At 38.4% G+C, this 16,766-nt stretch overlaps 1 pseudogene; it reads left to right on the top strand.

The window, feature by feature from the left end:
- Window positions 1–572: 572 nt before the first annotated feature.
- On the top strand, window positions 573–15,932 carry LOC114838025 (annotated as a pseudogene).
- Window positions 15,933–16,766: the final 834 nt, after the last annotated feature.

The following is a 16,766-nucleotide window of genomic DNA, read 5'->3' as shown; positions in this document are numbered from 1 at the left end:
AGCTTTATAAGCACAATAAGGCATCTCAGGGGTTTAATATGTCACAAATTTATCAAGGCAATACACGCACTCCGCGATGCATCATACATAAGAACAGCTAATTGCGGTGGTATTGGCCGTATACCTCACCTCGTGCCTTCGGCCGATAGTGCGTCACTTAATCCTAATTGCTTCGGTAAATCTACTCTGGTTAGGAGGAACTGCTTAATAAATGAACGTAAATAAGGATCCGCAATCTGCTAAATGAATAGATGTAAATATTGATTATAATGGGATGTTTTACAGTAGATACGCCCATCCACCTAGGATATGCCTCAAATCTGCATTTGTGTCTATTTAAATTACCACCAAATTAGCGTTGTTTAATCATGTTCATAAAATATAATGAGTTCTATAGCTGGGAACGTTAGTTGAAATGTCTGAATACAACTTCAAAATACATTTAAAATATACGTTTTCGTGTGCATGGTGTGGTAGCAAAGTAACATGATGGACTCGCTGCTAACCGCAATTGTTTACTGGTTGAAGTTGGAGTATCGTTTGGAGTTACAGAGGTGAATGTGAGATGAATGTTTATAATTTAAGAGATCTGGACAGGAGCGTGTCTTTTTTTACGTTTTAACTCTGTACAGTTATTAATTGAAATGGCAGCATGGATTTTATCTGGTAATGATTACGTGTCCGAGTCGTGCAGTTTTTAGACTGAAACGAATGTGAAACTTACAAACACAGATATAAAGCATAGATGGGACTTACGTCCCAATAGGTCCGCCATCTTACACGTGATGGTGGTATTTTGTGCAGCAGCAAATTGCTCCACATTAAACATGGAAGATACGAAGGAGGTGGGAATCATTCATCGTTCATCAGTATTAGTGTAAAAAGGTATGGTAACATTCTTCATTTCATATAGCGTGTTCAATTAAGAAAGTTACCCATACTATAGCTGCTAGTGGTATATTATCTATGATTACAAAAAGTATTCTGTTTCCAGACCTGATGCACCCAACAGTTATCTTTCTTGAGAGAAAAACACTTGCATAAGATTTGGGTAGACATTAAACCCTATTGTTAACTGACCGCTTACCAAAGGATATATTTGAACTTTCCAAACGCATCTATTGACGTCCTAGGTGACTGCATTCCATCGACTAAAAGTAAGTATTGATTGAGATTTTAAAATATAGAAACTATACTTCAGAGCAACCGTGAAAATGATGTTGGATGTTGAGATCAAAAGAAAATCTAAAGCAAAATGTACAGAATTGTACACAAAAAATATTATATCAGAAACAAAAAGAAAAAAGAAAATTATTTAAAAACAAAGCTGAGCTAGACAGAAATAAATGTTGTGTGCTTGCTTGCTTGATTACATTAAAAAAGCGTAGTACTTTAAAATAAAAGAAAGTTGGTTTGGTCTTTTAAACTTTAATGGTTCAAGAGACACTGTTTTTGAGTAAATTCACGCAAATAATGCAAATTATGATAATTTAAATTGTCATACGATTGTAAAAATGTTATGTTGGGAAAGCCTTAACCTATGTAACAAACATATTTTAGTGTCTCTACATTGAATGATTCAAGAAAAGTTATAGAGTTAAGTACTGTTATTAATGCAAATTAGGTAAATTTATATAGTCATAGGTAATAAAAGGTTAACAATGTCAAGTTGGGATAGCTTAAACATGTGAACAAACATAATTTTGTTCTCCCTACTTTTCATGGTTCAAAAGATACTGTTAGAGGGTTAATTAACACTAATTAGGCAAATTAAGCAAATTAATAGAGGAGTCTATGAAGAATTTGAAGTTAGCTTGGTGTCTCTATTTGAAACAGTTCAGAGATACTCTTAAGAGTTTGTTATCACAAATAATGCAAATGAGGCATATTCATGTAGTCATAGTCCATAAATATTTACTGGTTTAATCTGAGATAGCCTTAACATGTTATAATAGAAATGTTTGTTAAATCACTGAAGCTTGAACTGTTGGACAGAAACGGTTTTAGGGTTAATTAATGCTGTTCAAAATATTTTATTAGGCTGATTGAAGTAGTCTATAGATAAATATATTCCATTTAGGATAGCTTTAAAGATTTTAAGTTGTTACTTTAGCTTGATTCACCAAGAAGCATGATGACTTTGAATAGAATCCTCTGTATCCTTCTGGCTCCCATTCAAACCCAGTTTAACTTCCATTAATAATATCACACTTAATGTAGCATCAAACCTCAGAATGGAACATGTCCAGTTGGGTCAGTGTGAACATATCATCGCTGGTTTGGAGTTGATCGCTTGAACGATGTAGGAGGAGATATGTGTAGAGGTTTAGTTTGTATTCGGGCAACACCTCCCGTGTTTCAGGCTTCTCCCAAACACCCAAATCCAGACTGGAGAATGGGTTCATACACTGATCCCAGTTTTTAGGGCTATACAAAATACAAAGTTATTCTGAACCTAACTCTGGTATCTGGCAAAAAAAATCTATGAGGGGAAAACGTTTTTGTAGATAAGGTTACAAGAATTTAGGGTGAGAAGCTCAGCCATCCGTGAGGAACTTGGAGTAGAGCCGCTGCTCCTTTGGATCGAAAGGAGCCAGTTGAGGTGGTTCGGGCATCTGGTAAGGATGCCCCCAGGACGTCTCCCTAGGGAGGTGTTCCAGGCACGTCCAGCTGGGAGGAGATCTCAGGGTAGGCCCAGGACTAGGTGGAGAGATTATATTTCGACACTGGCCTGGGAACGCCTCGGGATCCCCAGTCAGAGCTGGCAAATGTGGCTCGGGAAAGGGATGTTTGGGGTCCCCTGCTGGAGCTGCTGTCCCCGCGACCCGATACCGGATAAGCGGATGAAGATGAGATGAGATTACAAGAATTATCCATGCTTAGGCTACTGTCAGGAAACACATTAAAACGATTTAATATCAGATAATTTCAGACAATATCAGACAAGAGACATTAATCAAGGACAATACATAACTATTCTGAAGTTTGTTTTCTTTAACTGTCTCTTCATAGTGTCTGACCTGAGGATTGTTCTGCTGGGGAAGACTGGATCAGGGAAGAGTGCAATAGGAAACACCATCCTGGGGAGGGAAGCCTTTAAAGAAGACATGTCTGCTAAGTCTGTGACCAAATGGTGTGAGAAACAGAGTGGAGTTATGGATCAGAGGAGGATTGATGTCATTGACACTCCAGGGCTCTTTGACACAAAACTGAAGGAAGAAGAAATGAGGAAGGAGATGGGGAGGTGCATTGACATGTCTGTTCCAGGACCCCACGTGTTCCTCATGGTGGTCAGACTGGGAGTGAGGTTCACAGAGAAGGAGCAGAACACTGTGAAGTGGATTCAGAAAAACCTTGGAGACGACGCCTCCATGTACACCATTGTGCTCTTCACTCATGGAGATACTAAAGAAGAAAACAATCAGGGAGTATTTGGAAGAAAGCACAGAGCTACAAAGGCTTAACAACAAATGTGGAAACAGATATCACGTCTTCAACAATAACAAGAAGGAAGACCAGACTCAGGTCACAGAGCTTCCGAGGAAGATAGATGAGATGGTGGAGGCGAATGGAGGAGGACACTACACCAGTAAGATGTATGAGGAGGCTCAGAGTAAGATTAAATGGGAGGAATGGAAGAAATGGGGAAAAGAAAAGGCCATTGATTTTACAAAAATAGCAGTGGTAGTAGTAGTGGGAGTAGTAGTGGGAGGAGCAGTGGGAGGAGCAGTGGGAGTAGCACTACCCGAATCAACTCTATTAGTTGTTGGATCAGCAACATTCCAACGTCAAAAATTATTTTGATCAAGTCGGTGGGTCAAGGAGGAGATAAGAATCTAAAAGTGTCACAGAATGTATCATTTAATAATTACATATTATTACCTATTGCTGGATTTGGCCTTTATATCCTTAATTCTAAACCGGTTCTTCAAATTCTGAATGCTGATTGGCTGATAGCTGTGGTATATGAGACTGTATACCACGGCTATGACATCACATATCTCAGGCCATAGCTTGTAATTTGTCCATGGTACTGATTGGCCCATAGGTGGCGTTGAAATAATCATGTTCCCACTGCCCTGTTTATGTGAAGGTCTGGTACAACGTGCTGGTCTCTTCTGTCAGGATAAACAAAGTTGACTCGAGAAAATATAAAGTCAATACGATGGATTTTCAAGCATTTATAACAAAAATAAAACTCCTCCCATAAAGCCAATTGACTTGAGATTTTATATGTTGGTTCATGATATAGGCGTAACAATATTTTGACAATGCAAAGCAATGTGTTCCAAAAGGGTGTAAAAAGTCCTGGACAAAAACATGTGTTGAAACTACAAATGCTTGTAAGTTTGTACTCAGAAGTATTATGGCGTTATATGTTGCCACACTGTGATGAGTGACTATGTGAAATGTCATGATATTTTCACATATATTAATCCTTACCTGAATGTATGTACCCAGGTTTTCACAAGTGGAGCCATTTAAATATTATTCAGTAAAAGTGTGGAGAATTGTAGGTAGGTTTTATAACTGATTGACATTTTGTGTCGTATATGTAGGAAACCGGATCTTTCATGCACCACACCTCTAATTTCTTTGGAAATCACTTTATAACAGCAGTGAGGCATCAGGGGGGGTTTGGAAGATTTACATGTTTTATTATTATTATTAATAGTATTAGTTGTAGTATTACTTTATAAGCCTTTTGTGTATTTTATTTACATTGAAATAACTTGGTGATAGTGAATGTGTAAATTTTCTAAATGTTTTATTATTGTGTTTGGACTATACATAAATAATAAAAACAATGAATACGAAACTTCACTGCAGATTCTTGTCAGCATTTTATTTCATCACATTCAGATGATGCAGGATTTGCAGGCCTAGTAGTGTATCACAATATTACAGTGGATGTGAACAGATCATGTCTATGACTGGTATTAATTAGTGTCCCTGGTATCCCCTAGGAGGGATGTTGTGTATTTTTTCATCCACAACAATATTTTATTCCTTTATTCCGGGGGCGTTTTCCTGCAGTTTTCTGCCACCCCCAAACTTCAGTTACATAACCTTAACGTCCACTCCAAATGGGTCTATAGACAGAAACGAATGTGAAAGTTAAATACATCTGTGTCCAGACTTGACCTATTCCAGAACATTTTATTTTACTTTTGGTAAATACACTTGCTGAAGATTTGTCTGGACAATATCTTTTTTTGGTAAAGTGAACGCTAACTGGAGAAAATCAGAGCTACTGCATTCCATCGATAAAAAGTAAGTATTGACTGAGAGTGGAGAGCTCAAACTTAGTTGGGATTGATGACGGAACGGACTAATCACTTGATCCTCGCATTTACCAGTCAGTCAGAACAGAGAACCAGTCAGTGTTCAGACCCGGTTAAAGAACTATGGCTTCCTTGGTTGTAAATTATGTAATAAATAGTGTCGATAACAGGGAACACGGTGCACCACTTTATTGATCCAAAGCCTTTGACATCGTGGATCACTCGTTACTCAGATAGTTATCTGGTTAGCTGGTTTGAAAATCTCTTATATGTAAGATCTCAGTGTGTACTCACAGTAAGAGTTAAATCTGACATTTTACATGTTAGAGGGGGTGACATTTCTTTCCCTTTAGGGATGTTATGTATTTTTTCTTCCACAACAATATTTTTTTCCTTTATTCCGGGGGTCTTGGCCGTTTTCATGCAGTTTTCTGCCACACCCAAACTTCAGTTATGTAACCGTGACGTCCACTCCAAATGGGTCAATAGACAGAAACGAATGTGAAAGTTAAATACATCTGTGTCCAGACTTGACCTATTCCAGAACCTTTTATTTTACTTTTGGTAAATACACTTGCTGAAGATTTGTCTGGACAATATATTTTTTTGGTAAAGTGAACGCTAACTGGAGAAAATCAGAGCTACTGCATTCCATCGATAAAAAGTAAGTATTGACTGAGAGTGGAGAGCTCAAACTTAGTTGGGATTGATGACGGAACGGACTAATCACTTGATCCTCGCATTTACCAGTCAGTCAGAACAGAGAACCAGAAACGAATGTGAAAGTTAAATACATCTGTGTCCAGACTTGACCTATTCCAGAACATTTTATTTTACTTTTGGTAAATACACTTGCTGAAGATTTGTCAGTGTTCAGACCCGGTCAAAGAACTATGGCTTCCTTGGTTGTAAATGATGTAATAAATAGTGTCGATAACAGGGAACACGGTGCACCACTTTATTGATCCAAAGCCTTTGACATCGTGGATCACTCGTTACTCAGATAGTTATCTGGTTAGCTGGTTTGAAAATCTCTTATATGTAAGATCTCAGTGTGTACTCACAGTAAGAGTTAAATCTGACATTTTACATGTTAGAGGGGGTGACATTTCTTTCCCTTTAGGGATGTTATGTATTTTTTCTTCCACAACAATATTTTATTCCTTTATTCCGGGGGTCTTGGCCGTTTTCCTGCAGTTTTCTGCCACACCCAAACTTCAGTTATGTAACCGTGACGTCCACTCCAAATGGGTCAATAGACAGAAACGAATGTGAAAGTTAAATACATCTGTGTCCAGACTTGACCTATTCCAGAACCTTTTATTTTACTTTTGGTAAATACACTTGCTGAAGATTTGTCTGGACAATATATTTTTTTGGTAAAGTGAACGCTAACTGGAGAAAATCAGAGCTACTGCATTCCATCGATAAAAAGTAAGTATTGACTGAGAGTGGAGAGCTCAAACTTAGTTGGGATTGATGACGGAACGGACTAATCACTTGATCCTCGCATTTACCAGTCAGTCAGAACAGAGAACCAGAAACGAATGTGAAAGTTAAATACATCTGTGTCCAGACTTGACCTATTCCAGAACATTTTATTTTACTTTTGGTAAATACACTTGCTGAAGATTTGTCAGTGTTCAGACCCGGTCAAAGAACTATGGCTTCCTTGGTTGTAAATGATGTAATAAATAGTGTCGATAACAGGGAACACGGTGCACCACTTTATTGATCCAAAGCCTTTGACATCGTGGATCACTCGTTACTCAGATAGTTATCTGGTTAGCTGGTTTGAAAATCTCTTATATGTAAGATCTCAGTGTGTACTCACAGTAAGAGTTAAATCTGACATTTTACATGTTAGAGGGGGTGACATTTCTTTCCCTTTAGGGATGTTATGTATTTTTTCTTCCACAACAATATTTTATTCCTTTATTCCGGGGGTCTTGGCCGTTTTCCTGCAGTTTTCTGCCACACCCAAACTTCAGTTATGTAACCGTGACGTCCACTCCAAATGGGTCAATAGACAGAAACTAATGTGAAAGTTAAATACATCTGTGTCCAGACATGACCTATTCCAGAACATTTTATTTTACTTTTGGTAAATACACTTGCTGAAGATTTGTCTGGACAATATATTTTTTTGGTAAAGTGAATGCTAACTGGAGAAAATCAGAGCTACTGCATTCCATTGATAAAAAGTAAGTATTGACTGAGAGTGGAGAGCTCAAACTTAGTTGGGATTGATGACGGAACGGACTAATCACTTGATCCTCGCATTTACCAGTCAGTCAGAACAGAGAACCAGTCAGTGTTCAGACCCGGTTAAAGAACTATGGCTTCCTTGGTTGTAAATTATGTAATAAATAGTGTCGATAACAGGGAACACGGTGCACCACTTTATTGATCCAAAGCCTTTGACATCGTGGATCACTCGTTACTCAGATAGTTATCTGGTTAGCTGGTTTGAAAATCTCTTATATGTAAGATCTCAGTGTGTACTCACAGTAAGAGTTAAATCTGACATTTTACATGTTAGAGGGGGTGACATTTCTTTCCCTTTAGGGATGTTATGTATTTTTTCATCCACAACAATATTTTTTTCCTTTATTCCGGGGGTCTTGGCCGTTTTCATGCAGTTTTCTGCCACACCCAAACTTCAGTTATGTAACCGTGACGTCCACTCCAAATGGGTCAATAGACAGAAACGAATGTGAAAGTTAAATACATCTGTGTCCAGACTTGACCTATTCCAGAACCTTTTATTTTACTTTTGGTAAATACACTTGCTGAAGATTTGTCTGGACAATATATTTTTTTGGTAAAGTGAACGCTAACTGGAGAAAATCAGAGCTACTGCATTCCATCGATAAAAAGTAAGTATTGACTGAGAGTGGAGAGCTCAAACTTAGTTGGGATTGATGACGGAACGGACTAATCACTTGATCCTCGCATTTACCAGTCAGTCAGAACAGAGAACCAGAAACGAATGTGAAAGTTAAATACATCTGTGTCCAGACTTGACCTATTCCAGAACATTTTATTTTACTTTTGGTAAATACACTTGCTGAAGATTTGTCAGTGTTCAGACCCGGTCAAAGAACTATGGCTTCCTTGGTTGTAAATGATGTAATAAATAGTGTCGATAACAGGGAACACGGTGCACCACTTTATTGATCCAAAGCCTTTGACATCGTGGATCACTCGTTACTCAGATAGTTATCTGGTTAGCTGGTTTGAAAATCTCTTATATGTAAGATCTCAGTGTGTACTCACAGTAAGAGTTAAATCTGACATTTTACATGTTAGAGGGGGTGACATTTCTTTCCCTTTAGGGATGTTATGTATTTTTTCTTCCACAACAATATTTTTTTCCTTTATTCCGGGGGTCTTGGCCGTTTTCATGCAGTTTTCTGCCACACCCAAACTTCAGTTATGTAACCGTGACGTCCACTCCAAATGGGTCAATAGACAGAAACGAATGTGAAAGTTAAATACATCTGTGTCCAGACTTGACCTATTCCAGAACCTTTTATTTTACTTTTGGTAAATACACTTGCTGAAGATTTGTCTGGACAATATATTTTTTTGGTAAAGTGAACGCTAACTGGAGAAAATCAGAGCTACTGCATTCCATCGATAAAAAGTAAGTATTGACTGAGAGTGGAGAGCTCAAACTTAGTTGGGATTGATGACGGAACGGACTAATCACTTGATCCTCGCATTTACCAGTCAGTCAGAACAGAGAACCAGAAACGAATGTGAAAGTTAAATACATCTGTGTCCAGACTTGACCTATTCCAGAACATTTTATTTTACTTTTGGTAAATACACTTGCTGAAGATTTGTCAGTGTTCAGACCCGGTCAAAGAACTATGGCTTCCTTGGTTGTAAATGATGTAATAAATAGTGTCGATAACAGGGAACACGGTGCACCACTTTATTGATCCAAAGCCTTTGACATCGTGGATCACTCGTTACTCAGATAGTTATCTGGTTAGCTGGTTTGAAAATCTCTTATATGTAAGATCTCAGTGTGTACTCACAGTAAGAGTTAAATCTGACATTTTACATGTTAGAGGGGGTGACATTTCTTTCCCTTTAAAGTATACCCCATTTATATTAGGTCTGGAACACTTTAGAAACATTTGGGTAGCTCACATTAACCAGTTGTGTGTGGTACAGAAAGTATTTCACACTAGTGCCAAAGGGAAGCAAATTCGTTGGAGTTGGTGTAGAATATAGATTTTTTTTTCTAACTCAACGGGGAAGTGGGGAAAAGTTGCATAAGAGAGGCTAAGTTTTTAGCCATCACATCACGGAACTGCACGCTTTTCAAGTGTCGGTATTGTGTCTCGACATCACGTTTTTAATATGTCGCTAGACACCATAAACCTTTGTTAAACTGACTAATGTTTCTTATTAAGTTTTCCTCCACCACAAATAGCATCGAACTGTATGTATTTTGCCAGTGGCCGTTTTAACAGCTTATTAGCCATTTGCGAATGACATTGGTACGGTAACTATTAATATAGGTGACGAAAAAACGAGAAAATCGTGTAGCCAGCAAAGTGTTTGACTCTCCTGAACAAATCCTGAAGCATATGGATTCTCCATGTCAGTCACTCACTCATCAGTCACTCAAAGAGACATTCGCTCTTCTAGGACGGCTCTGCTTATGCGGTCCGGCAAATATTGATGGTGTGGTCATTTTTATGTATTTAAATGTTCAAACACAATATTCTATTCAAAGTTTCAAACCCAAAGGATTCTATGGATAATGATGATGCTTCTTGGCCAATCAACCTATAAGACCAATTTGAAAGCTTTAAGACCGCCCTAAATTGTAGTTGCATCAAATGTTTATAAACATTGGACTATTTAATTTGCCCAATTGTGTTAATTCACACTAAAACTGTATCTTTTAAACGGTTCTAGCTAGGACAAAACCAGTTTTGTTTCACATATTCATGCTTTCCCAACTGAAAATGCATAAACGTTTATTGGCATTGGCCATATTAATTACCTTAATTTGCATAAATAACATTTATATACCCGAAAACAGTATCTCTTCAACTGTTCAAGCTAGAGAGATGAAAACAACTTTGTTTATCATGTCTAGGTTGTTCCAATTAAAAATTCTTAAAACGTGTATGGAATATGACTATATTAACTATCTTAATTTGTGTAATTCACAATAATTAACCCTAAAACTGTAAATCTTTGACTGTTCAAGCTAGAAAAATTAAACCAACTTAATTTCACATGTTAAGGCTATCCCAAATTAAAAGTCTTAACTACATTGTTTATCAACTATGATTATGCTAATTATTGTAATTTACAAAATCAGCATCAATTAACCCTTAACATGTGTTGCTGTTCAACAGCATCTCTTGAATCGTTCCAGCTAGAGGTAATAAATCAACATTTTTACATGGTTTGTCTATCCTAACTTAAAAGTCTTAAACTCAGTAGTAGATTAGACCCTTTGTCATGATTCTCATGACACGAAATGGCATGTGCGGTTTAGAAAATGATGGTCATCTTCTTAGCGGTAGCATCAGAAAGTTTTGTGAGGGGCTTTACTGATGGGGTAGCCTGGAGGGGCAGAGACTGTGCCCTGGTGACTGACGTGTTACCACGGTGACATTGTGAGCTCTCGTGAAATGGTATATTCCCCAGTTTCATGGCTGTAGTGCCAACAATAAAGGAACTGCCTCTGAGCTTTTCCTTTGTGTTGACACGACACACACTGCAAACCATCACCCCCTCCTTAAAGTCCAGCCATGTTCTTGGAACACCTTTATTGTATCAGAATTTCCTTATTATCAAAATTATTAACAAAATGTACCCACATTGGGCGACTGGCGAGTTCTGCTTTGGGACCCCTAACCCTACTCTGAAAAAGGTTCCTAAAATCTTAGTTGGGGTAAATACACTCGCTTAAGATTTGTGTGGATAAAATATAATTTTTTTGGTAAAGTGAACGCTAACCGGAGAAAATCAGAGCTACTGCATTCCATCGATAAAAAGTAAGTATTGACTGAGAGTGGAGAGCTCAAACTTAGTTGGGATTGATGACGGAACGGACTAATCAGTTGATCCTCACATTTACCAGTCAGTGAGAACAGAGAACCAGTCAGTGTTCAGACCCGGTCAAAGAACTATGGCTTCCTTGGTTGTAAATGATGTTATAAAAAGTGTCGATAACTTTATTGATCCAAAGCCTTTGACATCGTGGATCACTCGTTGCTCAGATAGTTATCTGGTTAGCTGGTTTGAAAATCTCTTATATGTAAGATCTCAGTGTGTACTCATAGTAAAGGTTAAATCTGACTTTTTATGTTAGAGGGGGTGACACAAGGCTTGATTCTTGGTACATTTCTTTTCCTTTACATGAATGATATTGTTCAATCTGTTGATGGTTGTAACCATTGTGATGGCAATTTCTAAAATCCAAAGTTCTAAGAAAATGGTAGGTAAGACAGGAGAAATCAATTGCGCAATAAGCGGTTTTAATCTTGCTTGCAAGGAGAAAGTATACAGGTTACAAAGTAACGGTGGATAGTTTCTAAATAAAAACATCATTTCGACAGTATTTATTACATAGGGAAAAGGGGTAAGATGCTGCCATCTGTTTCATGTCAATCAAACACCTTTCCCTTTGTTCTATCACACACGTCAAATGCTATCTTCCCCAACCTTATCCTTCCTGCCATGTTTACTGTAGTGTTTACCCAAAGGGGCCAACTGGCCTTACTGCCCCCTTGCTGTATCTTCTCCTATCCTGTCCTAAAACCCATTGATCTGCATCTGGACAGACAATAGATGCCCCCTATGCAAATACCAGATCCCACACATTCCTATACCTATCTTAACAGTGGGACTCAGTCCTTTATACAGTCAGAATACATTGTATAAGAAATTTCCACAACACCATATTTCTGCAGATGCCACTGTGTTATATCCTGGTGCTTTAAATTATACCCCAGCTATGATAGGCCTGGAACACTTAAGAAACATTTGGGCAGCTCACGTTTGTTGAACTGACTAACGTTTTTTATTAAATTAATCCCCACCACAAATTGCATCAAACTCTACACTCACCTAAAGGATTATTAGGAACACCTGTTCAATTTCTCATTAATGCAATTATCTAATCAACCAATCACATGGCAGTTGTTTCAATGCATTTAGGGGTGTGGTCCTGGTCAAGGCAATCTCCTGAACTCCAAACTGAATGTCAGAATGGTGCGAAAAGGGAAAAACATCCAGTATGCGGCAGTCCTGTGGGCGAAAATGCCTTGTTGATGCTAGAGGTCAGAGGAGAATGGGCCGACTGATTCAAGCTGATAGAAGAGCAACTTTGACTGAAATAACCACTCGTTACAACCGAGGTATGCAGCAAAGCATTTGCGAAGCCACAACACACACAACCTTGAAGGGGATGGGCTACAACAGCAGAAGACCCCACCGGGTACCACTCATCTCCACTACAAATAGGAAAAAGAGGCTACAATTTGCACGAGCGCACCAAAATTGGACAGTTGAAGACTGGAAGAATGTTGCCTGGTCTGATGAGTCTCGATTTCCGTTGAGACATTCAGATGGTAGAGTCAGAATTTGGCCTAAACAGAATGAGAACATGGATCCATCATGCCTTGTTACCACTGTGCAGGCTGGTGGTGGTGGTTTAATGGTGTGGGGGATGTTTTCTTGGCACACTTTAGGCCCCTTAGTGCCAATTGGGCATCGTTTAAATGCCATGGCCTACCTGAGCATTGTTTCTGACCATGTCCATCCCTTTATGACCACCATGTACCCATCCTCTGATGGCTACTTCCAGCAGGATAATGCACCGTGTCACAAAGCTCGAATCATTTCAAATTGGTTTCTTGAACATGACAATGAGTTCACTGTACTGAAATGGCCTCCACAGTCACCAGATCTCAACCCAATAGAGCATCTTTGGGATGTGGTGGAACAGGAGCTTCTTGCCCTGGATGTGCATCCCACAAATCTCCATCAACTGCAAGATGCTATCCTATCAACATTTCTAAAGAATGCTTTCAGCACCTTGTTGAATCAATGCCACGTAGAATTAAGGAAGTTCTGAAGGCGAAAGGGGGTCAAACACAGTATTAGTATGGTGTTCCTAATAATCCTTTAGGTGAGTGTATATCTTTTGCCACTGGCCGTTTTAACAGCTTATTAGCCATTTGTGAATGACATTGGTACAGTAACTATCAATATAAGTGACGATAACTGACTTTTTCATCAAGTGAAAAGACGAGAGAACCATTATATTAATGTATAATTCAGTGGTGAACCGTGAGTAATACAGCTGGGCCTTCACCTCGGCCATCACCGCCGTGAAAAGAAATCATCGCGGAAAAAAGCAACAGTACGATGAATTGAAAGGGTTCAACGAGTGCAATCCTTTAATTAACGATGACAAGGACATAAACAAATAGACCATAACGTCAATAACATTCTCCGCAACAAGAGACATTCTCAACATTAACTTCAGAAAACTGGAGACCACTTAGGCTACATAGTTGAAATTAAATAAGCCTACTCTAAACCCAAAATCTGGAAATATAAAATGAGGTCACCCAGAATGTCACCCCGTGACGCTGCCGACACAGACACCGAGGCTCGTTTCATCACCATGGACAGCGCTATGAAATCACAGCGCATTACAAATCATTCACACATTGACAAATAAATTCATGAGCATCATCAATCTACAATACAATTTCACAATCACAATACGCCAAAAGTTACACCAAGCTGGTAATACAAAGACTATGTTTGCATTGAAGTGCAAATGCCTCTCCATGCGGAATTACACATGGGGCAATAAATTAAAGTCACAATTTTAATTTCTAGGTTCTACTATACCTCCTTAATTCTCCGCCCAGTGTGATGACTTGTCAGTTGTAAAAAGTAAACAACTCCAGCAATACAGCCTGTTTGTTTTCTTACAGCCTGTCATCCATGGATATCTAGCTGTTTTTCAGTTAGTGTGGAGAATAGTTAGCAGGTTTTGGTTTTTGATTGACATTTTGTGTCGTAGATGTAGGAAACAGGATCTTTGATGCACCACACCTCTAATTGCTTTGGATATTGCGTTGGAAATCTATAGATAAATATTTTCAATTCAGGATAGCTTTAAAGAGTTTAAGTTGTTTCTTTAGCTTGATTCACCAAGAAGCATGACTTTGAATAGAATCCTCTGTATCCTTCTGGCTCACATTCAAACCCAGTTTAACTTCCATTAATAATATCACACTTAATGTAGCATCAAACCTCAGAATGGAATATGTCCAGTTGGGTCAGTGTGAACATATCATCGCTGGTTTGGAGTTGATCGCTTGAACAATGTAGGAGGAGATATGTGTAGGGGTTTAGTTTGTATTCGGGCAACACCTCTTGTGTTTCAGGCTTCTCCCAAACACCCAAATCCAGACTGGAGAATGGGTTCATACACTGAGATTGAAGCTGAACTGAAGAAAGAGATTGAAGCCAAACTGAAGAAAGAGATTGAAGCCGAAATGAAGAAAGAGATTGAAGAAGATATAAAGAAAGAAATGGAAGACAAAATTAATAAAGAGATTGAAGAAAAAGTGAAGAATGGAATGGAAGACATAATGAAGAAAGTGATTGAATATCAAATTAAGAAAGAGATGGGGAGGTGCATTGACATGTCTGTCCCAGGACCCCACGTGTTCCTCCTGGTGGTCAGACTGGGAGTGAGGTTCACAGAGGAGGAGCAGAACACTGTGAAGTGGATCCAGGAGAACTTTGGAGAAGATGGGTCTAAGTTCACCATTCTGCTCTACACTCATGGAGATGAGCTGAAGAAGAAAACGATCGAGGAGTATTTGGAAGGAAGCACAGAGCTACGAAAGCTTAACGACAACTGTGGAAACAGATATCACGTCTTCAACAATAACAAGAAGGACGACCAGACTCAGGTCACAGAGCTGCTGAGGAAGATAGACGAGATGGTGGAGGCGAACAGAGGAGAACACTACACCAGTAAGATGTATGAGGAGGCTCAGAGTAAGATTAAACTGGAGGAATGGAAGAAATTTGGAATAGAAATGGCCATTGATCTTACAATAGCTATAGGATCATTAATAGTACAAGGTCGGAATGATAAAGATGAAGAACACCACAGAATTTATGATTAAAAAAGTACATATTATTACTTATTGCTGTATTAAGCATTTATGTCCTTAATTATAAGGTTTGGTACAGCATGCTGGTCTCTCTTGTCAGGATAATGCTGGTTTATGTTACTGTCCCTTGCTAGCAAATGTCAGCTAGAACACTGTGACCTAGAACACAAATGAGACCTAGAACACTGGGGAACACAATTTACGTTGAGTTAGATCTGGCACTTGTTTTTGACTAACTTTTGCCCTCTTAATCCAAAAAAGGCCCAGTTTTTTTCTATCACATCAACTTTTTGAGCTACAGGATATCCTGGCTTTGTCTAACAGATCAGTGCGGTTTAGGCACTTACGACGAAAACTAACAGAGGCAGCCATGATCTGAAAGGAAGGATATGAGTATGTGAATACAAAATAAATTGAACAGTCACAAGCTTAGAAAAACAAAACACACTTACATAAGGTCTGCTAACCACTTGTATACAGCACTTAACCGATTGTCCTTAATGAGCTGTATGCAAGGGGTTAGCAGACCTTATGTAAGTGTGTTTTGTTTTTCTTATTTTGTATTCACATACTTAATGGGCAAAAACTCACTCAGCTTATTGTCAGAAGCTTGTGGAAGGTGACTAGACACATTTGACAAAAGTTAAACAATTTCTAGGCGATGCTACCAAATGCTAATTGAGTGTATGTAAACTTCTGACCCACTGGGAATGTGATGAATACAATAAAATCTGAACTTTCTGCTATTATTCTGACATTTCACATTCTTAAATTAAAGTGGTGATCCTAACTGACTTACGACAGTGAATCTTTACTAGGATTTAATGTCAGGAATTGTGAACAACTAAGTTTAAATGTTTTGGGCTAAGGTGTACGTACATTTCTGACTTCAGCTGTATGTTGTCAACATTATGATGAGCGACACTGTAAAATGTTATGATATTTTAACATTTGACATGTATTTCTATATAACAGGCAAATGAATCCTTACCTGAAGGTATTTTCTTGTGAACCGTCTTGCTTATTAACCCAGGGTTTCATTTGTAAGGTGTATATAAACCCACGTCTTGCCTGTTAAAAGTCAAAGAAGTGAATGTTGATGCTGCATTGAAAAGGCAGTACATTGAATATTCTGAAAATTCACTTCCTTGAAGTGATTATCGTCATAATAATCCCAATTCAAAACGTGTCAATATTTGGTGCACTGGGCTCACACTAATAATAGTGTGATGCATCGATAATCAGTACATTCGTGTATGTGCATGTGAACTGTATGTGATGACAACTGTAT

This window comes from Esox lucius, unplaced genomic scaffold, assembly GCF_011004845.1.
Source record: "Esox lucius isolate fEsoLuc1 unplaced genomic scaffold, fEsoLuc1.pri scaffold_67_arrow_ctg1, whole genome shotgun sequence".
Taxonomy (NCBI): domain Eukaryota; kingdom Metazoa; phylum Chordata; class Actinopteri; order Esociformes; family Esocidae; genus Esox; species Esox lucius.
Note: the sequence above shows the minus strand (reverse complement) of the source record. Positions and strands in the feature narration are given on the sequence as shown.